This window comes from Gossypium arboreum, chromosome 6, assembly GCF_025698485.1.
Source record: "Gossypium arboreum isolate Shixiya-1 chromosome 6, ASM2569848v2, whole genome shotgun sequence".
NCBI classification, from domain to species: domain Eukaryota; kingdom Viridiplantae; phylum Streptophyta; class Magnoliopsida; order Malvales; family Malvaceae; genus Gossypium; species Gossypium arboreum.
Window position 1 is genome coordinate 113,533,879 of NC_069075.1, and position 25,969 is coordinate 113,559,847.

Genomic DNA, 25,969 nt, shown 5'->3' on the forward strand with positions numbered 1-25,969 from the left:
ACTGAAAATGCTCAAAATTTAAGTTGTGCAGGTGCAAGGACTGCAAGTCTCGAAACTTGAACATCAAGTTCAAGATTTGGCTTGAATGTTTCGAGAGTTAGGTCCAGAACTGTAGAATTTTAATTTCAATGTTTGTAAGTCTCGAAACTTAGGTGTAAGTCTTGAGACCTTGGACCCTTAGAGTAGAATTTGGCTGAAAAATACTTCAAATCAACTCTAAACATCATCAAAACAAGCTAATAAGTTCCCAATTCATTTAAAACCCATTTGAAACTCAATTAAACAAAATTTATAATCGTACATGTGCTCGAATAGAGTAACGGAACAAAAGCTTCTAAAAAGAGATATTAAAAGAGTTGGAACTTTACAAATAGCTTTACAATTTCAATTATAATAAATGTGTTTGTGTACATGCCAAGGTACAACACCAATTACAACTAAATTAATCAATTACAATCTTAAACTTAAGTGGCAATCAAATCACTACAACAAAACAGGTTTTTAGCGGCGTTTGAATGAAAAACGCCACTAAAGAACGAGCATTAGCGGCGTTTTTGAAAAACGCCGCTAAAGATTGAGTATTAGCGGCGCTTTTTTAAAAACGCCGCAATATGTAAACCTTTAGCGGCGCTTTTTAGAAAGCACCGCAAAAAAATTAACACAAAGGCGTCGTTTTGTGTTGAGCCTTTGGTGGCTTTAGCGGCGCTTTCTAAAAACGCCGCTAAAGATCGAGTATTAGCGGCGCTTTTTTAAAAAGCCCCTATATGTACACCTTTAGCCGCGCTTTTTAGAAAACACCGCTAATGTTTGATCTTTAGTGGCATTTTAAAAAAAAACTCCACAAAATAATTTTGCAAAACGATATCGTTTTGTATTGAAATTTTAGTGGCTTTAGTGGCGCTTTTTTAAGAAACGCCGCTAAAGTACACCTTTAGCGGCGCTTTTTAAAAAACGCCGCTAATGCTCGATCTTTAGCGGCGTTTTTTAAAAGCATACAAAATGGAAAAATTTAAAATACTATTATTTAAAATAATTTTAAAGATTTTTGGTATATGACTAATTGTTTTTAATTTATATGTTAAATACATTCTTATATAATTGTAAATAAGATAGTATTAATTTTAAAATATTGAATTAATTATCATTATATTTTAGGAGATAGTATTAATTTTAAAATATAGAATTAATTATCATTATATTTTAGGGTTTACGATATATGCTTAAGGGTTTAATGTTTATGAGTTACTATTGTAAGGTTTATGTATTATGGATTTAGAGATTATGGTTTATGGTTTATGGGTTAAAAGTTAGGGTTTAAGTTTTAGGGGGTTAGGGTTTAAGGTTTAGGGGTTAAGGGTTAAGGGTTTATGTTTAGGGGTTAAGGGTTTTTGTTTTATTGTTTAAGGTTTAGGGGTTAGGGGCTAGGAATTTAGGGTTTAGATTAATTAGTGTTTTTAATTTATATATTAAATAATTTCTTATATAATTGTAAAAGCTAATATTAATTTTAATATATTAAAATTATGATTATAGTTTAAATTATTTAAGAGATAATAGATAAACTTTATATATATTAAATGGTTTAGGATTTAAAATTTATTTAAGATTTGTTAAATGATGAAATTTTTACAATCAATTAATACTTTTATATTTAAAAATATTTAATCTAAACCATTTGATATATTTAAATATTAGACTTAAAAAAATTGATAAATAAATAAATAAAAGTAATGAGATCATTGATATGGATAGGTAACTATCTATTTTGGATAGGACGATTATAACAAATAAAAATGAAATACAAAACAAAAATCATTCCACATCGAATTCTAGCAAAATAGTTATATTTTAGTTAGGAAGAAATATCTTTAATGAAATGGAGATTAGATCGGAAAAGAATAATATAAAATCATGATTAACGTCTCAATCTTTAATAAAATTTGATATGTGAGAAATTAATTGCTTACATTGTATAATTTTAACTTAATAATTAATTACAACCATTTATTATTTGTTTTCTTATTAAAATACACGATATTTATTTTAGAGTACTTAATTTTTATTTATAAAACTAATTTATAAAAATAGTAATAATAAATATTTTATAAAATTATTTAACTAATAATTTTAACATATAAAATAAAAACTTTTTTGAAGTAAAATAAAATTTTAAAAAAACTTTTAACAGAGAGCAAAACAGTGTCGTTTTATTTAAAATGAAATAATTTTTTACCGGCGTTTTTATGAAAAACGCTACAAAATGTTAACAGTAACGGTGTTTTTATAAAAAACGCCACAAATAAATCATCTCAAAAGGGCACAGTTATATTCCCAAATTTTCCCCCTCTGAAACCCCTAATTTTTCCCCCTAAAATCATATTCTCAAAACACCCCCATCTGTGACATCCCTAAATTGACCCTAGTCGAAAAGTGGTTTCGGGACCACTAAACCGAGTCATAATAATAATTAACCATCATAATTGATGCTCATTATATGCATATATGCATGTGTGAAAATTTCATGTTTGGATTTTGTTAATTGTAAGTGAATTTTTATCAAATAGGACTTATGTGAGAAAATTTAGAAATGTGCTAGGCAAATGTAAGGTGGCCTATTAATACATGTGGGAAAGTGTTGTCCTTGCATGTCAAATTAGCCAAAATGAAGCATGATGGCGGCCATGCTATGAGTGGAAACATGTTGCCAACATGTTTAGTTAGTGGATTATGTAGAAAGAATAAAGAAATGAAAAAAAAGAGAATATGAAGAAAAACAAAGAAAAGAAAAAAAAGTGTTCATTCTCTCATTTTCTCCTTGCTTGGCGAATGTACTAAGAAGAAAGGGGGAAAGCTTGAGAAAATCAGCCATGGGAGTTTGCTAGACTAAGGTATGTTGATGTTATCCATGAGACTCATGCATGTTTTAGTTGATAGTTTGAATCTCACCTAACCCATGGTCTAAACCTTTACCATGAAATGGGGATGATATTCGACCATGGGTGTTGTCTTCTTGGTATCATTGATGTTTGATGTTTGATGTTGTGGTGGTGAGGCATGAAGATGAGTTAAGTTTCGCTAAGGTGGGTTTGTGTGGATGTCATTTGCATGCTAAGTGTCAAGCTTAGTAATGATATATGTGTATGGTGTCTTTGATGTTGTGAATGGAAGTAGAAGAAAAGTAAAAGAAATTTATGTAGAAATGTGATGTATGTGGATTCATAGGATGTTACAAATAGGTGTGAAGCTATGCTAGAAGAGAAAAGAAATTGCCAAGTGTTCATGGGAGGAAAACTAAGTGTTTGAAAGAATAAAAAATGATGCCATAATTGATAGTATGGGTATTCGCCATTTAATCAAGTGTGTAGGTGATGTTAGATCAATTTTAGCACATTCGGCTATAGATAGGCATGTTAATAATCTCATTTAGACAATTAGACATAAAAGGGTGGTAATGAGGTTGAAAATTGTTGAATGGCTAGTTGGGTAATGAATGAAGCATACTGCCATATGGGGTAAAATGGGTCATATGCTCATGAGATAAAATTTTGTGAATTGATGTATTAATGATGATAGTTTAGTTGATGTCATGTGTATATGTATAAATATTTGGCAAGACGGTTAAACTAGTTAATTTATTGACTAAGCTCAAGAAGCTCGAGGTGGAGAAACAAGCAAAGGCAAAGGAAAGAACATCGAGTAGCCGAGTTGGAACCATTTTGCCCAACACAAGGTAAGTCATTAAGCACATATGTTTGATATTGCTTAAATGATTGGAAAATCTATGCAATTGTGTTTAATGGAATGCTATATATGTATAAATGAAATTGTATGTGTATGGAGTGATGACAATTGTTGAATGTAAAAGAAATAGTGAAATGTGTAGAAAGTTTGCTTCGGGCACTAAGTGTGCGGGCAATACGTGTGTATGGTGATGAGATTGGCACTAAGTGTGCGTGCTGGAAATATATGGCACTAGGTGTGCATGCTGGAAAAATACGGCACTGGGTGTGCGAGCTCGAAGGTATGGCACTATGTGTGCGGGCTTAAATCGCGTGGCACTAAGTGTGCGAAATCGAGTATTAAGCCTTGTGTGTGCGTACTCTATATATATGGAGGGTGTGTCTCCATCGAGTTGAGTATGGACAGCGGATCGGGTAAGTACCTCGAGCTCATGACGAATAGAAAATACGTTCATGCTCGGGGTTGAATTTGGTAAGCCTTAAATCTATGTGATGATTGGAATTGTATGATTGTGGTGGAAATGAGTTAGTGTGTGAAAATGCTTCAAATATCTTGTTGTGTAGAATATGAAATGTGGATGTATGACTTGGTATGAGATTGGACCGAAAGGTCCGAGGAATTATGGTATAGATTCGATATGGATGAGTACCTAGCCTCGTTTATTGTTCATGTTGTAGTAACTTTATCGGTGGATTGATGAATGCTTATGACTTCTGAGTTATAAACTCACTCGGTGTTTTCTTGTCACCCATTTTAGGTCTCTCGGACTCGTATTGTTTGCGTGATCGGAACCGTCGTTGAAGTCATCACACCGCTGAAATCTTTTGGTATTGTCTTCGTTGTTGAAGAACATTTGGCATGTATAGGCTATTATATTTTGTTGAACGTGGGTTGTAAACTTTAAGCCATGTGAAAATGGCCTATGTGGTCGTCGAGTGGGATGCTAGAACCTATAGCCACGAGTCTTAGAAACTTTAATTTTGATAAGGTGGCCATAATTTGTGTCATGTATGATGGATGATTAAGGCCAAGGAAAGATTCATGAAATTGGCATAGTCTACTGCAGTAACTGTTGCGGACAGCAGCAGTGAGATGAGATTGAAAAATCACTAAAAATAGTAGAAGTAGAATTAAATAGTGAGTAAATTATGAAATTGAACCTTGATGATTCTATTTTTATATGGACGAAATGAAACGACCATATGAGCAGTATACTGAGAAATATTAAAGTTCTCGTGAGACAGGGCCAGAACGGTTTCTGGGTCCCCTGTCGCGACTTTGAAAATTTACCATAAATTATCCAGAAACAATTAGAAGTCATGCCTTATATGAATAGATTCCCCTTTGAGTCTAGTTTCATTAGGAACAAACGGCATGAGCATTAGAGCTCTGTACGAGATGATATTCAAGTTGTAACGCGCAAAGGTCAGTGTAGTCGACCCCTGTAACATGGGTGACTTTAACTAATAAACTGTACCAATTGGCCCAACCAAAAATTTTAGAAATAAATCCATGGATGGATATATGAGTCTAAATTCAGGGAAAATTTATGGAATCAGTTTCTGAGTTTTGGAACTCGAGATATGATTTTTAAGGCGACAGTGACGCAGTTTTCCAGCCTGTCTGGAAATGCCAAATTGGTTGGTACCTTGAGAGGATTTGGCTCGTTAACCCCTCGTGTCCGACACCGGCGACGGTCACGAGTTCGGGGTGTTACACCATCTCACCCCTCCATTGCTGTTTTCAATCAAGAAACTCTCCAGCAGCAGTCTTGATTTGGTTTCCAATTAGACTCTGAGATAGAAGAGATGGCAGTGAACCAGACGGTGGCGTTGAAGGTGGGGTTGTGCCGTATAAAGTCTTATCTGCATATAAAGCAGTTCAATGGTTCCACCATTTTTTGATGATTTTATGTGGTTGTTGAATTTTTGTTTATTTTTAATCACAGATGTAGAGAAAAACAACGAAAAGAAGCATCACGCCTCCAAGCTGTGAATAGGAAGTTGACGGCTATGAATAAACTGTTGATGGAGGAGAATGATAGGTTACAAAAGCAAGTTTCACAGCTTGTTTATGAAAACAACTATTTCCGCCAACAGACTCAAAATGTAAGAACTTCATCTTCCCTTTCTCGTTTCATATTTTTAAAGGAAAAAAAAAAGAAGAAGAGGACTTTACAGTACAATCATATTATAATTTTTTTGTACCCTTTACTTGAAAATGTTTGATTTGCTTTCAAATATGGGAATTTTTGTTAATTGCAGTGGTTTTTTTTTTTTGGTTGTTGTTGTGGTTGCAGACGACTTTAGCTACCACGGATACAAGTTGTGAATCAAGAGTGACGAGTCAACACCATTTAACTCCTCAACATCCGCCAAGGGATGCCAACCCTCTGAGGTTAGTAGTAGTAGGAAATTTTGTCAACATTATACACTCCCATTGTTATGTCCCTTTCATTCCTCATTTATCTATGAAATTGAATCTTTGTTTTGTTGTTGTATAATTGCTAGTCGCCTTATGTGCTTTTGTTTTTGCATTCCGGACTTTTGTACATTGCGGAGGAAACTTTAATGAGTTTCTTTCAAAGGCCACTGGGCTAGCTGTCGAGTGGGTCCAAATGCAGGATGAAGGTAACTCTCTCTCGCTATCATCATTCTTTTATTCTTTGTAAAATACTATTAAACTATATTAATGTAGTCCATTATTCATTGTCATTATCGATAAATTCTTATTTGTATAACAAAGCATAAAATCTTGCTAATCTTCTAAGCAACATCCTAACCCATATTTGTTATGTCAATATCAAGGAACAACCCCACTTTTCCATTTTTCTATTAGTTACTAATATTTCCCTGTTTCCCATATGAGTTGGATTTTCTTTTTCTTTTTACCTTTAAAATTTTTTAATCTACGGATTTTTTTAATAATGAATTAATCTTGATAAAGATAAAGCGGAGAACCAATTGTTAGGTAATAGCATGTTGTTATCTTTCTTTTAAATCATTACATACTGATTCCGTAGATTGTACCTTGGGACTCAAACATGCATATGATATTCTCAAATGGATCTCTTGTTTTTGCTCCTTTGTAGAACATAACTTGAATTAAATAGTAATCCAATATCATTATGCTAGTTAAGAAAAAGAGCTACCCTTGTTAAAACTTCTTGTTTAATGAATAGTAATCTTAGCTCCAAATGCTCGTGCCAATTTTACTGCGGCTATTGCTAATATCTTTCTTACATGCAGTACTGGTCCGGATTCTATTGGAATCGTTGCTATTTCTCATGGTTGCGGTGGTGTGGCAGCACGTGCATGCAGACTTGTGGGACTAGATCCTACAAGAGTAAGTTCATTTTTGCTTTCTACTGATATGTTTCTTGGCTCAAATTTGGAGAAGAATTGACTGATCAATATATGTTTTCTTTTTCATGTAGGTCGCTGAAATCCTTAAAGATCGGCTTTCATGGTATCGTGATTGCCGAGCTGTGGATGTTACAAACGTGTTGTCCACTGGAAATTGTGGAACCATTGAACTGCATTATATGCAGGTAAGTTAATTAATATCAAATTTATCCTACTTTTCCAACTAAGTCTATGTGAATATTTGGACAAAACCAGAGATCTTAGTATGTGTATTTAAATTGTTCACCATACCCAATTATTGAGGGTATACTGAGCATGTGAGTACATATGCTATCCCCACAAATTTTAACTCCCAAGACCTGTTTCTGATATAAATCCAAGAAAAGAATAGCATAATAAATAGTATAGTGGTAAATTATTAGGAAAATAAAGAAAAGCATTTCTATTTTCGGGATCCAAGTACATATTTATAACTCATTTCTGTCCTCTTCAATCTTGATTTGTCAACATCATATATTGGAAGAGTGAATGCCATGACCTTCTACCTAAATGATAAACAAAAATTCAATTAGGAATTGTGCATAAATCAAGGCATGCAATTGACAAATCGGCTTGTCCAACTCTCTCATTCTTGGTTTTAATAGTGTTTTATTCATCAAAAGGTTTGTCCGATATTGTAACCCACTATTTTGAAATCTCAACCACCTTGTTGGATAACCTGGAAGCTTAATCTTGAATAAAATCGCTTAAAAGGCATCGCCATTTTCTTAATTTGACTTAACTTTGCATCCTTTTGCAAGTCTTGAAATTTCTCATTAATTGATTCTTTTTGGTGCTAAAAGTTTCATGATTGATGAAATGGATACATAAAATCTAATTTGGAAATTCTTGATTGATAGAATACCCTTAATGGGCTTTTCTTTTCACAGACAATTTACTCTCATGTGGTATTTATTTAGTTATTTATTGTTTTATTTTATTGCGCTTTCTTCTAGTCAAGTTTGCAAAAATGATTAGTGTAATCAGATCCAAGTTTTAGAGGCCGGATGTCACTCATGTGACTGCCTCTACAGATGAGAATGGTGCATGCACTAGGACACTTAAAATTCTCATGGCAATTTTAAACGGGAAGTGGGTTCTTAAATTAAATTGTGAGTTCGTTGTTCTTTTCCTGTTTTAGAAGGTAGAACTTGCTTTTCTCTATATATCTATATTGTAATAGTCATCCAAGGCTAATGCTTTAGCGATATAGTTTGCAACTAAGCATTAATATTTTGCATCTGATTTTAATCAAGTGATTGGAAATGGAAATATAGTTGCCTTGGTTATCTTTTATGGTATTTTATAAGACACTGAGAATGGGCTACATTCGGTACCTTTTATAGGCCAATTATCATTGCAATTATGAGTAGGAAGATAACTATAGATGAATTTAGTAGAGAGGAGAAAAACATAGCTGTCTTTAAGATCATATGGAAATGATTTTTCTCTTTCTTTCTATCGATCGACGTCGGGAGATTTTCAAGGAAACAACAGACCACATGTATAATAATGCAATGACTCAGAGCGGAAACTACTTTGAATCAGCTACTAATAGAGCTTGATGGGTTTGATCTTGGCAAAGGTGTTATATTTTCTATTGCTACAAATCGTAGAGATTTGTTAGATCCTGCACTTCTCGTGCAAGGTCGTTTTGATCGCGAGGTTAATTTCCATCACTTGAATAATGAGATCTAATTAGTTAATTTCCATCACTTGAATAGCAAATTTTATTATATTACATTTTTAGTATTAAATTTTTCATGAAATTATAAAATTTAATAAAATCATTTTACCCATTGATTATCATAATGTATTTAGTTAAACAATCAAGTAAATATTAAAATGATAACAAGTGGGGAGTCGACATATTATCTTTTATTGTAAAATATGCATATGTATAATTAATAAACACTTCTCTATTTAATTAAAAAATAAAAATAGTGGCCAAATAAAATACTATAAGGTAATACTCATGACTCTTAAAATATGTGAAAATAGAAGAAATTATCTTAAAAAGGCTACAGTCATCGCACAAATAATTTATTGATTCAATATATTGAATATGATTGATAATTTTGAATTAAGAAATCGATAGATTATACAAATTTTAAACACTCAAAATTATAATTACTAATTTGAAACTTTTTTTTGTAGAGAAAGTGAACATATTAAACCGGCAATCTATTTAATCACAACTTTAAACTTTTAATTCATTAATATAAAAGCTGTACTAATTATAGTTAAAATACTAGTAAGGCATTTGTCGTAATTTCATTATTTGGTTTCGAGGATAAAAGATATTCGGATTCCTATTTAACCTTTTCGCCTTTGTGCTAAATTTGTACCACCAGCCTTGATGGTCTTTCCTTTCTTTATCATTTCTATTCTTGCTACTTAATTATCAAAATGGGTGCACCAACAGACTCAACCCTCGATCTCAATGAATGATCTTGCAAATTGATGCAATGTAAGCCATTTTGAGCAAAGCAGGTACTTTTTTTTTTCACGATCTGTTTCTTTCTCAAGAAAGTATGGAAATTTTGAGCACTTAATTTTTTTGTATAATTATTTTAATAGATTAGGCTATATTTGGCTACGAAATGAATACCAAAACATTTTTGAATTGAATTTGTTTTAAGATATTATTCCAATAGCATTAGTTTCTATCGCCGTGTGAACTTTTAGTTATAATTAATGAAAAAAAAATCAGCTTTTTTCTCTCTTCCATTTAAAACATTTATATATTCTTTTGATTTATTTGATGTAGTTGATTTCGAAAGAACATGGTGTATTTGCAAGACTTTTCTACGTTTTACTTGTATTGTTTTGTTCTCAGGTTGATCAATAGAAGTCCTCGTTTTTCTTCCCTGTTTCATCTGGGTTATAATTGGTTGTAACTCTGTTTTCGTGTTATCTTGTTTAGGTCAGAGCATTATGCGACAAGGCATAAAATATGCATCTCAAAGACTAGATACATTTGCATGTGTTAGGTGTAGAAAAAGGTGTTTCCATTTTGGTGATAAGATTTTATGCAGTGTAGTTGCTCACTGTCTTACACTATGTTGTCCTTTTAGGCAAAATGGTTGAACAAGCAATTGAGCAAATTATGGCCTTTTGTTGCAGAGGTAAGATACTTGTTCTTATATATATTTTTGCTATAAGATTCATAGTAGTTGCTAGTTATTTATTTCAAAAAGGTGAAAGAGGCTTTTGTGTAATCGAGGTTTTCCACCTTTGAGATGAAATTTAGGCGGGTTGTTCAACTCTTTTGGTGCTTTCTGAAGTGAAAATAATTGAAATTGTTCTCTATGTAACTTACAATTTAGTATTTTCTTCATAGTAGATAAACCAGTTTTAGACTATTGTGTTGGTTGTCCGCAATATTAAGCATTCTGAGCATCAATATATTTAGATATTTTGAGGTTTAAAATTGAACTCGGGGAAGAAATAAAGATAAAAACAACTAACATAGTGGATCAGGAAAATGCTTTGCCATGAGCTGCTTTCTGTTTGACTTGTTTACATATCTAAATAATAGATTGTTTGAGGATAGGCCATGGATTTGGTGATATTTTTTTATTTAAACTATGTAGGTTTTAGATGCAATGCATGTACATGCAAAGGCACATGATTAATAACATGAACAATGACTTTTGTCGAAACAAATTCTAATTCTTGCATTATGGTGGCATTATTAAAATTTATCTTTCCATATCATAATTCAAAGAGATCGATAATGTTCTTTGACATATGTGGCTTTGAGGGTCGATAAGTGATTTCCTTATTGGCCCGACTTTGGCTTTACAGTGCATACTTTGGCTTTCTATTTGGTGTTTTGGATTTTCGGCGGTTGAATTGAAAGCATCAAAGGACTTCTCTAAGTTATATGCAGCATGGCAATACTTTGGCTTCACATAAGCTTGAACCAAATTTACATTGTATATTATTTCTTTTTTTTTGATTTTTTCCTTTAATTAATGAGAGGTGATGATGAATTGGCATTCTTTTCTCATGAGGATGAATTTTGTTTTAGAAATTGTAATACTTTGTGTGTTTGTGTGTGTTATTTTTATGTATTAAATTACATATTGAATCAATGTTTATGTATTAAATTTAAATTCATTAGTTTTTATATTTAGTTTTGAAATTTAAATTTTAATAGAAAATTTAATTTAATTAATATTTTTATTTATCCTTAAAAGTATATAGTTTAGATTTCAAATTTCAAAATTAAACATAATATAATATTTAACATAGAAATAAATATTATTTAATTAAAATAAAATAATTTTTAAAAGGTCATCATTTTTAGCGGCGTTTGTAGGAAAAGCGCCGCTAAAAGTCATGACCTTTAGCGGCGTTAATGGGATAAGCGCTAACTGGTCATGACCTTTAGTGGCGTTTGTGGGATAAGCGCCGCTAAAGGTCATGACCTTTAGCGGCGTTTGTGGGAAAAGCGCCACAAAATGTTAGCGGTGTCGTCTTTAGCGGCGGTTTTTGCGGCGTTTGTAAAAGCGCCGCAAATAGTTTTAGTGGCGCTTATTAGCGCCGCTATAGGCCCCAAAAAACGCCGCTAAAAACCTGTTTTGTTGTAGTGAATGCTCCCAAGTCAAGGGCACCATCTTCTTAAAAGTCTAAAACATACGCGTTTTAAACAATTAACACATTAACCTCGAAAAGCTTAGCAAGTAACTATTGCAACCTACTTATCCTATATTTTATTTGTGTTAAACCCATCTTAAACACATTATATCAATACTTACTCACAACATTTTAGCACTACTAACGAATTAGTTAAGTTAATCGACTTTTAGGGTTCAACTTACATTTTCGTAGTTTGTTAGCCTATGACATTATGAATTTCACATTTAAGACTTTCGTAAGTGGTTCATGTAATATTAATCCTTTACCTCTTATTTTGTGAATAATTTCATATATATACAGACATGTATTCATACATATTATTCACACATCAGATTTTCATTTCCTATAACAATCCGGTTTCTAGTGGTATCAGAAAATGTGATTTTGAAACCTTGTTCCTATAAATCGAGTCCATAAATATTAAATAGTGATATTTATGGAGTTAATATAAAGATATATTGAAATTTAATTAAGTAGTTTAGCCGAAAATATGTTTAATTAAGGCTTAGGGACTAAATTGTAAAAGTTCAACCACTATAGAATTTTAATTAGAAAAAGGCTTGGAGACCTAGATAAAAATTATCCAAAGGAAAAAAATGGTTAATAAACCAATTTTAGTTGGATAATAGTGGATTGTAATGATGATTTGCATTAAGATTAAAATAACAATTAAAATAATTTAATTAAAGAATCAATAAAAGGTTAATTAAGTTAATTAAGCATTAAGCTTAGTATATAAGCCAAAATAAGTTGAAGCTTTCATATTCTTTCTTTATCTCACCGTAGCCATTAGAAAACAGAAGAAGAAAGATTTAAAATTTCTCAAACAATCGGCCAAAATTCAAGTCCCTAAGTTATTTTATTTTGATTTTTATAGATTTATGATTATAGGAGCTTGATTTAGCTAGCCCATGTACCAGTTTGTTCAATTTTGAGATTTTGATAGGTTTTCATTATTGAGAAATTGATGAATTAGGCTTTAAATTGATAGAAATAAAAAGCTTAATAAGCTTGATTGTTAGTTTTGTTGCATTAGAAACCAAATTGAATAAAATAAAAGTGTGTTGTGAAATTATGCTAGGAATAAAAAGTATGGGGGTCCCTAATGAGTAAATGTGATATCAGATTTTAGTCCGAAGCTTTATATCAAAAGTTATTCTTGTCTCGGGTTTAGGGACTAAATTGAATAAATTGCAAAATATGCTTGACTTTGTATTTTATAGTGAATCGGATGGGAATTTATATTGTTTATTTTATTGTGTTATCATACGTAGCTAACGTCAACACTCAGCCATCAAGAAGGAAAAGACAAATGAGAGTTGTTGACAAGAGAATCGAGACCCTCGGTTTGTACTTTTATGATTTGGGATCGATTTCATTGTTTGCATATACATGTTAACAGAAAAATTGGATATTGTGGTGATTCACGATCGTATGAATTGAATTGTTGTGATATATATTGAATATCAAGAAAGGGGATTGAATTGAATTTTGTGACGGTATTGAATGTGAGACTGTGAATTGGTCTAAGTATAGTAAAAATGAGTACAATATGATTGTATAAATGATATATGATGTATGAAATGAATTGATGATAAGATTGAAATGTGGTATGCAGTTATTATGTATATTGATTTAATGTTGCTCTATTAATAGTCTCGAGTATCGTCGAATTAGTTGGCATGCGTTAGCTTGAAAACCATTGTTGTCAAACCATCCAGGATGGTAGAATGTGTATGTAGCGAAAACCATCATTGTCAGGCTATCTAGGATGGTAGAATAAGTAAATTGTGAGAACCATCATTATCGGGCCACCCGAAATGGTAAAATGTGTATATAGTAAAAGTCATCATTGTTAAGCAACCTAGGATGATAAGAGTAGAATAAGGCTTTCAGATGATAATGAAATTGGTGTGTTATACATGTATACTTGGTTTTTGATATAGAAAGCATGTAAACTACTCTGCTAATTAAATAAAAATGAGACCTAGGGGCCGAAATGAATACGAGTGAGGCAATAGACTCTAGAAAGGGATTTGAATAGTAAGTTAGATGATTTAATAATATTTATTGAACAAGGATGGGGATGGCAAAATGTTAATGGTATATAAATGTTTGATTGCTTTATGGTTGATATGGAAATTGAACATGACATAAATATTGGTTCTTAACAATTAGCATGTGTTAGCTAATTTAATTTAATTTAAATACTAATTAGATCTATTACCATTTAGGTTATTATTAATTTAGTACTCGCCTTCCTTAGGTACGATCCTCGGAGTACTCACCTACTTTATTGTAAAAACTATATTACAACCTGACTCATATACTTGTCGAAACTGCCTAACTTTCATATTTGGTTGCAGGAAATTTACTCTAGACGTTAGTACGTCTAGAGGTGGTCAAATGTCACGATCAATTGGGTAACTTCTTTCTTGTATTTTTAGGGTTGCATATTAAGGACAATGTGCTATCTAAAGTGTGGGGGGTAACATAGGAAATTCACGTGTTTATTTTATGCTTTTATTTTTATTTTCCTTTATTTTTCTTGTCGAAAGTGTGTTTGAGCTTGTAGAAATACAAGTGATTGGTTAGGAGCATGTATTTAGGTTAATCGTGTTTATTGTAAATTTGGCATGATAATGAATAATTTTAGATTTTTAATTATTAGATTACTAAGTTCTATATTTTTCACTGTAAATAGGCAGTTAGTAATTGAATATACCAAATGATAAAGAAAATATAGGGAGACGAGCATGCTAGTATGAATAATAAATGATTAAAGTTGTGATTATTTAATTGATTAAATTCATGAATATTGAAATACCTAGGGATGACCTAAGGCATTGTTTGGTATAAACTGAGATCCAAAAAGCCAACCCTACGTATCGACCTTTAGTACCTATATTTGAACCAGAAATCACTTCTTAAAGAACCTTCATACAAAACCCAAAGCCAAATATATATTTTACTTATCCTTTTTCTTTGGTCTTTGAACTACACAAACTTGGATGTCGGACCATATGTATTTAAGGATAGGTAGAGACATAATGGTGGTTTTGTAAGATCAGAATGAAATAGGAAGAAACAGTGTGATATAGTAATTATAAGTCAAGCTAAAAATGTGTGAATAAAAGAAAAAAATTCAGAAGAAGTCAAAACGAGTGGAAAAAGTATTAGAATAATGAAAAAGAATTGTTAGTGAGACAGTATCGAAAAAAAGTCAAAGTGACCTAAACATAAAGTCACAAAATTTGAAATATCAGTCATTACTACACAAAAACTTGTAAGCTGACCATAGTTACTATTATTACATTGTGACTTCCTACATAGAGAAATAAGGAAGGTGAGAGAATGAGAAATAAGACAATGAGCGGGAAAAGGTTACTAAAGGGGGTGAATAGGGGCTAAACTTATTTAAAATCGTCAATCAATCTTCATGGCCACTCTGAATCCCGCCCAGCTCCAAGTCCACCAATTCTAGGGCTCACCTGCAAGGATGGAAGAGGAAGGGGGTGAGTTTGGGAAAACTCAAGATATCTGAAACCCATCCAAAGCCCAAATCACTCGAGCCCATTGGGCCTAAGCCCTATTCAGATAATAATTACATGAGGCCAAAGCCCTTTTCAGAATATAGTAGCAAGGCCTTAGCCCCTTTTTACATAATAGTGTGGCCCATAGGCCCGTTCAAGAACATGAGTAACATCGGTAATAATGCATGCAAGCCCATCCTGGGAGACTACTCAACCCACCAACCGCTACACCGCCTGCATCAGCCCTACACACCTTGTGGGGAATATCTCAACCCACCCAAATTTCACACACCACAGCTTGCAAAGAACACTCAAATTTCATCGATTGAGGCAAAGCCTCCAAGATGTGGATGAACCACTTTCAAGACTTCCTCCATTAATACCCTAACCCCATGCAACAGATATTAATAAAAGCATATCATGTAAAATACAACATTGATCAATCATGCGATTCACCAATTTAAACCCTAGGGGTATATTGGTAATTTTTCTCTTTAGGGTAATTTCGTGATCTACGTAACTACACAAGCTAATTCAATAATTTTTCACGCTTTTACGCAATTTGATTCCACCATCTACCTAACCTGGCTAATTTGCCCATCTCTTACCCATATTGGTCCAGTAAGCCCATTGGGCCCGCTTTTGGCCCATCGAGCCCTTTTTTCAAATACGCCAAAATGTCACGCTGAACGTGCTTACCACCTTGCGGTGCAGATCTAACAATTACTCTATGCCTTGAGAGCATTCAGATACTCACATGACCATGAAATGCCGAATTTGACATTTCGCTTTTGCCGAATTGAACTAAGAAAGGGTGTTCGGTACACACCGATTTGTGATATTCCTTGACGAGATCTCCTATGCGATTTCCCCTATAACTCTTACCCATATTGGTCCATAAGCCCATTGGGCCCAGTTTTGGCCCATCGAGCCCCTTTTTCCGAAATACGCCAAAACGTCACGCTGAACGTGCTTACCACCTTGCGGTGCAGATCTAACAATTACTCTATGCCTTGAGAGCATTCGATACTCACATGACCATGAAATGCCGAATTTTGGCATTTCGCTTTTACCGAATTGAACTAAGAAAGGGTGTTGGTACACACCGATTTGCGATATTCCTTGACGAGATCTCCTATGCGATTTCCTATAATCAACCACTTATAGATTAGACCATGTTGTATTAAACCAAATCGAAACTACCTATTATCATCACTTACACATTCGGCCACCATCCACAATGGCCCTTGGGTACCTTACCTTTGTCGCCAAAATCGACAGCTAGCTCCGAATCCGATTGCTCCAATGATTCAAGCTTTCAATCCCACACTTAAGAAGGCACTAACCAATGAAAGAAAACAACCGTTAACAACCCTTAGAGCCACATGCCCAAATCGACAGCCTCCCTAATTTTAGGGACTTCGGCTTTTCTTAACTTTGCAAAATAAGAACAGATCTGAGATGATACGTACTTACCCCTTACTCCCACTTGATTTCCACGCAATCTAGTGTAGATTTATCTATCAAACGACGGTAGAACTCGATTCCCCAAAGTCTTGTAGTTTCGGCTACAAGCCCCCAAATCTATGGTTTTTCGGCTTTTGTATGATGAAGAAGATGATAGTGTGGGGCTACAACCTTGAAGTAGAATTGCGGTCAGGAATCTAGGATTAAGAAAAGATAATTGTAAATTAATAAAAACAAAAGAACATAGGAGAACCTGGCTTTGAAGAAATCGGCACAAGCAGTGATCACAGGATTTCGGCTTTTATGGATTCGACAAAAGTATTGATGAATAGCAGGTATGATGAATAGTTTTGAAGAAGAAAAAATAGAAGAAGAGGAATAGGGAGGTGGTAGTTTTGCTAGAGAGGAAAAGAGAGAAAAGAACAATCCTAAGGTGTAAAAGAAGAAAAGCGGCACCAACAATACCCTAAGTGCCAAATACTAACCTCATAATCCCCCTGCCGATTTTCCCTCTTCAATTCCCACCATTCGGCTAACTCCTAGCCTCATCCCAATCCCTTAAATCTCTCCCCTTATCACTCCTTAATCCAAGCATTTAAACTGATCCAACTCTCCTCTAGCAGAATCCACCTGAACTCCAACACTTACCCCTCCTGCACTAAAAAATAAATGCATCTATTTGCCAACAAAGGGAATCGATCCCAAGTCTTCCCCCAACACTTACACGCCACCTTTATAGCTCCCTAGTGGCGTCACTTAGCCACTTTACCAAAGGCTCATTTGTGATGCAATTTACCCATCACTCCACTTAAGGCCACTTAGCTAGAACCCCTAACTCCTAAGTCTAACATTCCAAAAATTCAACTGGGTTTTGGCCAACTCATGGGCCTTCTATAAGCCCATTTACCTACTCAAAATACTAATTCCACATCCAAATACAAAATTTAAAAAAATCTTTACAAAATATTGCAAATCGCGAATAAACCCGAAAATCAGGATGTTACATTGTGCTTGAACCTATTTTGATGTTTCTTGTTCTTGAATTTCATACCAACCTTCAGCCTCAGAATGTTACAAGTTGAAAAGCGTTATGTGACTTAGGTAAATCTGTTTGTGAATGGACATTGTATTGAATGATTGTAATAACGGTTGTCTGTATTTTGCTAGTATAATCAAATTACCTATATGATTTCTTGATGGATTAATATATTTGATGACCTTTTTGTTTATATACTTTGTAATATATTGAACTTAGGTGTTTGAGGTTGATAATGGTAAGTTGTTTATATATCATGCCAGAATTATGCATATTTACAATTACTTCCATTTGTTTCGCTCCTAAACTACTCTCGATATTATACTTGCTCAAGGGTCGTCATTTATTTTATATTTTCTTTCTTGAGGATAAGAAATGGCTTAAGTGTGGGGGATTTTGACCTGTCGTGATTCATTGTAGCAAATTAAACAATTTTTCATGCTTAACGAGCTTGTAGGATAGCAATTTAGTTATGTTTTTGTTTAGTTTTCATTTGTAGTTTCTAGATAATAAAATGAGCAATTTTGACTATTTATATGAACGTGTGGGACATAAGAAGACTAAAGGTAGACTAACCTATTCAGTAAGTGTGTAGGACACCATTCAGAAGCTCAGAGATAGTAGACTGCCTGTGATGTTGTTACATGGAGCTTCGGTGTCATGACACAGCCAGTGGGTGTCGTGGCATAACCCTGAAGAATGCCAAGACTATTAGACTGCCATCAGTGTCACGACACAGGCAATAGAGTATCATGATACCGATGTGACAAGACCAATTAATGAGCCAAAGGTGTTTTCATCCACACAACAAATTTTAACGGGAAATAGTTAGCCAAATTAGGTCAAGGATCGATGACCAACCCTAGGCCTATAAATAAAATTGCTTTGCTTAGTTTATGAACAAATTTTCACTTAGTTTAATTTTTCGTTGCTTGTTTAGTTTTATTTCGATTTGTAATTAAGGTTTCTTTCCAGTTGTAATCATAGTTTAGTTCTTATTTTATTTTTCACATGATTCAGCTTGTGGATCTATCATACTCATTGACGGATTATCATTTGCGTGTTATAAATATATATTGGGATTTTTCTTAACTCTTTTCTTGATCTATTCTTAATGTTTATCTTTTTAGTCAAGTTTATTGTTACACCCTAAAATTAGGCCTAGAAGTTTCGAGGGTAAAATGGAGATTTTAACTTTATTGAGCTCAGAAATTTCGTTAGCATGATATTTGGAAATGTTTTTATCTATGCATTTTGGAAGTTAAAACATTTTTTGAAAATAATGTTCAAAAGACTTTCAATTTTGAAATAAATGTAAAAAGGTCTAAATTATGAGTTTTTAAAAGGCAATTAAACCAAATTTTAATTTTCACCCTGTTTTCCCCAATTCATCTTTATAAAACCCATGTTAGTTTCATTTTTATATTTTTGTTTTGTTGTACATTGCATTCCAAAGCTCCTCTCATTCAATTTTGATTCCCAAACTTAAATCCTCAAATTTCTATCATTTCCCAAGCCATAAATCTCCATAGTATTTCAAGAAAATCATAAAAAAACACCATAGATTTCTCCATTGTTGAATTTTTAGGTTTTTCGGGTTTTTGATCAAACGTTTAGTTTTTTGTCAAATAAGGTAACGTCTTGGTCCCTTATTAGTTTTTGATGTATTTGATCCTTTAAATTGAGTTTTTAGCTGTTAAAACGCATTTTTAAATAAAAGTCAAAATTTGGGTCATTAATGGTGGATTTCAGGATTTTGGTTAAAAACATGTTTTTAATTGTTTTCCAATTATTTTTGACATGATTAGAATGTTTCTAAACTTACTTTAAATTTTCATAGAAAATTTCCAATGTTTTAATGAATTTTTGTGAAAATTGCCATAAACATGTAAAAAATTTTGATACCATGAATTAAGTAGTTTTGCGTAGTCTAAAGACTGAGAATTTGTCGTTGGTGAAACCTTAGATGAATGAAATTCGTTTTAGGCAAAGAGATTAAGTATAGATCGAGATATTTGAATTTCAAGTTTGTTATGTCAAAGGTTCCAGTTACAAGAGAGTTTAGCTTAGGCTTGTGTTTTGATTGTTTGGAGTGAATCTTTGGCTGATTGTTGATTTTTTTTGTTGTGTGATTTACCCTTGTTGAAACTTTGGAATAGTTAGAACCTTTAACGAGTAGAGATAAAGGCAAAGAAAAGCTAGTTTAGGCTTTCGACGATTAGGCGAAAACATGAATAGTGAGTGTTTAGAATCACTACTTGTAGGCATGATTCATAGTGCTAATTGGGAGCTTAGGAATAGCCTAAACCCCTATCCTAAGTTTCAAGTGTAAGCCTTCTATTTCCCTTGCTTTATTCTGGCAAATTTTTTGATTATGTGAATGATTGTGGATTGATTATTATGATGCGATATCATGATATGAGACATGTGTGATGAGTATTGTGAATTGTGTTGTCTTGTGGGCATGATATACATGCCATATAACAATGATAATGAGGTGACAATAATGCAAATATGTAGCAAAAGTGAGCGGAATTTCGGTAAGTACATATGTGACAGCCCAAAATTGACCCTAGTCAGTAAGTGGTTTCGGGATCGCTAAACCGAGTCACTGAAATGTTTGAACGTAATATTTATTGTCTAGAATATGTAATTATGAATGTGTGAAAATTTCAAGCTTCGATTTAGTCAATTGCATGTGAATTCAGTTAGTAGGACTTGTGTGACACTTTTGAAATGTGATAGGCTAATCTATAAGGACCTAATAGTGCATGTAATCAAAAGGGAGGACTTGCATGTCAAATTTCCCTCCCCTAATTGCTAGTGGCCGGCCATGACAAAGAGTGATGGGCAAAACATGTCATAAAACATGTTGTGACAATGGTGTATGTAAGGAAAAATAAAATAATGAAAGGGAGGAGTGATGAAAAAAAATAAAAATGGTCTCATCCATTCCCCCCCCATTTTGCCGTGAGTTGAAGAAAAAAAGGAAAAAAAATTGTTCATCCTTTTTCATTTCTTTGAGCCGAAAATTCTAAGGAAGAAGGAAGGAGTTCTTGCTTCATGCTTGGTTTGGAAGAGGATTAGGAGGAGGTTTGGCCATACTTGTATCTAGATTAAGGTATGTTTGAGGTTGTGCCATGAGATTCATGCATGTTTTTAGTTGCTAGCTTGAGTTCTAATTAGCCCATGGTTCAAATCTTTGCTATGTCATGGGGATGATATTCGGCCAAGGTGGATTTTGTGTTAATGCCATTGCATGCTAAATATGAAGCTTGATAATGATACATGTGATGGTGGATTAAGGACTCTTGGATTTTCTTTTTAGCATTTTTGAGTGAGACATTAAGTTCTTTGTTTAACCATGACCAAAATTGAAATGGTATGGTGTTGTGATGTATTCGGCCATGGTATACCCATAAGTATGATTTATGCTTATTGCATGGTAGGTAAGATTTGTGTTTTGGATTTATGTTCATGTTTAGTTATAATCAACTTTGAGATTCGGCTCTTGAATATATATATATATATATATATATATATATATATATATGTTTGCACATGACGTATTGGTATGACATATACAATATCTCAAGGTATATACTTACATATGATGGTGTTTCGGTTATGGAGTACATGATGGATGCGTATTGAGTTATAATATGTAATGCATTAGTTAGTAAAAGGTATGCCATTTGTGTGTGGTATTGAGTATATAATTGGCCTTAACATAGACATGCATAATCGGCCACATGAACGAGTACATAGGTTGATGTGTTGTTCGGCCATAGGTAAGCATGTTGAAGGCTTTATCTTGACTTAGAAAATTCGGCTAAGGGGAAATATTAACTAGTATGTTGAATTCGATTCGTGATTTCGTACCCATGTGACTGTAATGTCTAATGTATATATGGGCTAAGTACCTTGAGCTTCTCTTTGATGTTCGAATGAATTGCATTGAATTGCTTGATGTGATTAAAATGTGCATGACCATTGTGTATTTGAGCTAAAGGGTGGCCATATGACCTTTTAAACTCCTTGTCATATTCGCCATAAGCTAGCATAATGAGACTTTAATAAGTTAAATTTGTGTGAATTAGCTCAAGAGCTTAGAGGACCACAGTTGGATAAGGGAAGGAAAAAGTGATCGAATAGTCAGTTAAATCGCTCGACCACATCCGAGGTAAGTTCTCGAGTAATGGAACTTAGATTATGATCTAATTAGATTATGTAATAAACAAATCAAAATCATGCCCTTGTATGTGGCTATTGAGTCAAATTGTAAATATGATAAGTGTCTTGTGTTTGAGCTTTGGTAATGAGAATGTAATACGGATGTGTTATGATTTGTTGATATATGTGCTTGGTCATTTGAATGGTATCCGGCTAAGTCCCAAGGCTTTTGTGCTAAGTGACTAAATCCGGGTTAAGTCCCAAGGCATTTGTGCGAGTTACTAAATCCGGTTAATTCTCAAGGCATTTGTGCGAAGTTACTAAATCCGAGTTAATTCTCAAGGCATTTGTGCGAGTTACCAAAGCCGGGTTAAGTCCCGAGGGCATTTGTGCGAATTACTATAACCGGGCTATATCCCGAAGACAATCGAGTGAGTCGCTATATCCGGTTAAATTTCAAAGGTACGTGATTCGGGAATGAGCAATTTTGCTGTAAAAATTTCAGTTAATACGCTTGCAAAATTCCAGCAATGAGGTATGTTCGTATGTGCATTGGAATAGTTGATTCCTTGAATAATATTCGCTCAATGAGTAGTGAGCTTCAAGATTTGGCTAAGATGATTCCTCATGTATGAATTCGGGGTTGGAATGTGAAGTAGGAATGATTTGAGAATATGTATATACTGAATTATTCGTTTAGTTATATGAATGCTATACCTCGATGTGCTTAAATTCTTTGCTCGAAACTTACTAAGCATTAAGTGCTTACTCCGCTTTCTCTGAATTTTTGTTTTATAGATTTTGGCTCGTCACTATTGGACTCGGGATTTTGGAAGTCGAAGTCTCCCACACTATCAAAGCCCCTTTGGTACAATTTTGGTTGAACTTTGAAATGGCATGTATAGGACTACCCTTTTGTTGTTGGTCATGTACCCATAGATTTTGTGTAAATTTGGATAGCCATGCGAAAATGGCTTATATACGTTTTTAGCATAGTACTATAATCGTTTTGTATGTTGATCACTAAGAGGTATGGAAATGTTTGGAAACGATTAGCCATTGGAATGGTTAATCATGATTATACTTTGTGCTATGTATGCAAAAAGGGCTAATTGAATCATGGAAACTATGAAATAGGTAGAGTCTACCTTAAAGGCAGAAGCTGATAGTAGCAGCGATGTGGATGTGAAAAATCACTAAAAATAGTAGGAATTGAATTAAATGGTGCATAAATTATGTAAATGAACCTTGATGAATCTACTTTCATATGGAAGAAACGAAACGGTCATATGAGTTGTATGTTAAGAGATAATTAGGAGTCATGCCATATATGTATAGATTCCTCTTTGAGTCTAGTTTCTATAGAAACAAACGGCATCGAGATTGAAGCCTGCACAGGAGATATCCAAGTCGTAATGCGCGAAGGTCGGTGTAGTCGATCCCTATAACAGGGAAACTTTAACTAATAAACTGTACTAATTGGCCCGACCAAAATTCTAGAAAAAATATGTAGATGGACATATGAGTCTAGTTTCAGGAAAAATTACGAAACTGATTTTCGAGCCTTGAAACTCAAGATATGATTTTTAAGGAGACAAGGACGCAAAGAATCACCGCCTGCTGGAAATTTTTTAAATGGACTGTGAAAATAATTAAGTTAAGTCTCAGACGCGATTTTGTGTTCGACTCAGAACGGACTCTGTGCGGGTGTTACAACATATGTGTTCAATTGTGGGATATAATATTATTATGATAGGTAATATGTGAGAATACTTGTATGTGATATATGATGTACTGATTTTAATGCACACATATGTGGTTAGATATGTTATGGCTCAATGGGAATTATTGTGGCACTTAAAGTGCAATTAAATGTGAATCCAATAAACATGCATTGTGTACAAATTGTAATGTAAATTAATGAATATGAACAGAGTTGATATGTATTAAATCAGTAATTAAAAATGTGTAATTGTGGATATCTTGGCCTTGTGATCCCTTGAAGTCGTTGTATATAGTTGGTATGTCATAGGATTACGAGTACGCACCTATATGTATTGTATTTTTAGGCATTGAGGACCTAGGACAGGTTGGAGACATAAGGGAACATGAGCTAAGCTCTATTCAAAGAGACATGTTTGGTGTGTTGGATATTGTTAGCTTTATGCTTCACTTTTTGGTATATGTTCGACTCTATGAGTCAGTTGGGGTGTTGGAGATCCTTGTATCCGATGTGTGGTGATAGATCCCACTTTTATGCTTCATAGCCTCATGTGCGAAATTATAGTTTAAATGTGATCATATATATGGTGATAATACAATGTGAGATGGATGCATAAACATGTGAATAACATGCTAAATAAGTTTATTTAAGTTTCATGAAAATGTTAGTATATTCTCCTAGTAAATTGCATATGTGATTGTGGTTTGGGTCATTATCATTTAACTTGTGAATGCATGTGAATATATAAGCTAGACTTGTGAGTTATTAAAGCATGTATACATTGTTTAGTCTTGATGAATTATTGTAGAATGAGTTATTTGAATATGAGTTAAGTGTAGCCATACGTGAGGGTATATGTTAGTTTTATGAATTAATGAAACGTGAATGTTATTATGGCATTGTTAGAATATGGTTGTAAACATGCTGTAGTATGCTCTTGTTTAACCTTTGATGTTGTGTATACTTTGTGGTTATTTTGACATTCACTGAGCTTGTTTAAGCTCACCCACTCTCTTTAACCATTGTAGATATTTAGCAATTGCGGTGTGAGCGGTGTGGGGATACCAAGGAAGTGATCTAAGTTAGGCTTTAGTATTTGTATAGGTGGTATTTATATTATTCTTTGAAGTATTGGGATAAGGCAATGTGGTTAGACTTTGATTGAATATTATTGTGGTCCTCATGATATTTTATGGGTTTAGTTTTCGAACACTTTTGATAGATGTTATAATTATTTCATTGGTATTATTTTGGTTTAATTATTTTCTATGTTGAAGTGTCATGGACTGTATGTATGGTCAATGGACGTCGAATAATGTGGTAGAATTGTTGTATGAACTTTGCCATAATGTTTTGATTACTTTGATAGCTTAATTGTTCTTAGGTTTTATGGATATTGTTCTAGTTATATCGCTTGCTTACTCGGACATGTTTTTGATGATTGAACTATAACTGTGGTCGTTTTGGTGATTATTTGATAAGGTAAAAGTTGCATGTTGAGCAGTTATTATTTTGAATGGATTATATGCCTTAAACTACTGAATTTTTTTAGCCTGGAGTAGAGGTATATGCGAGTTTTAAAAATGATACCTCCATAATTTTTGAAAGTGCAAGAAGTCATTAACATAATTTGGTATCGATACCATATCACGAGTACCAATACTTGGGGTTAAATAATTGATACTTTATAAAATGTACCGATAATTTCTGAGATTTTGATTTTAAGCGAGAAACAAAATATTGTTTTGATATCGATTTTCCAAGAAGTATCAATACTATTTGAAAGAAATATCGATACCTTTGATTCAATATGGATACCTATGTGACTAATTCTAAATTTTTGTTTGTTGGTCTAAAAGCATGCTTAATTCTCGTTTTAAGTTCGTTTGATGAATGTTGAGCATGTTTAAATGATGACTGGAATATGTGTGGCTTGTAATTATTCAAAAGCTAAATTAGAAGATGTCTGCTTAATAAAGAGACCATTTGTAATGCTTATGATGTGTGACGGTGGTGTGACATCCTAATATTTAGGCTCGGTGACTAGGCTAGGTATAGGGTGTTACATTTATGATATTTATTAAATTAATGGGGAACTAATTCGGTAATGGGAGATTAATGAGTGGACGTGGGATTAATTAACTTCTATGTAGGCCTTCTTAGCTGATCAACTGGTTGGGATTGGAAGAACTTCACACCCTAGGGTTGACGATCCTATGAAATCATATAGGTGGGAATGAACCCA

General features: G+C 33.5%; 1 pseudogene; it reads left to right on the forward strand.

Annotated features, from left to right (window-relative positions):
• The first annotated feature begins 5,549 nt into the window (after nucleotides 1–5,549).
• LOC128293821 (homeobox-leucine zipper protein ATHB-8-like) lies at nucleotides 5,550–8,843 on the forward strand (annotated as a pseudogene).
• Nucleotides 8,844–25,969: the final 17,126 nt, after the last annotated feature.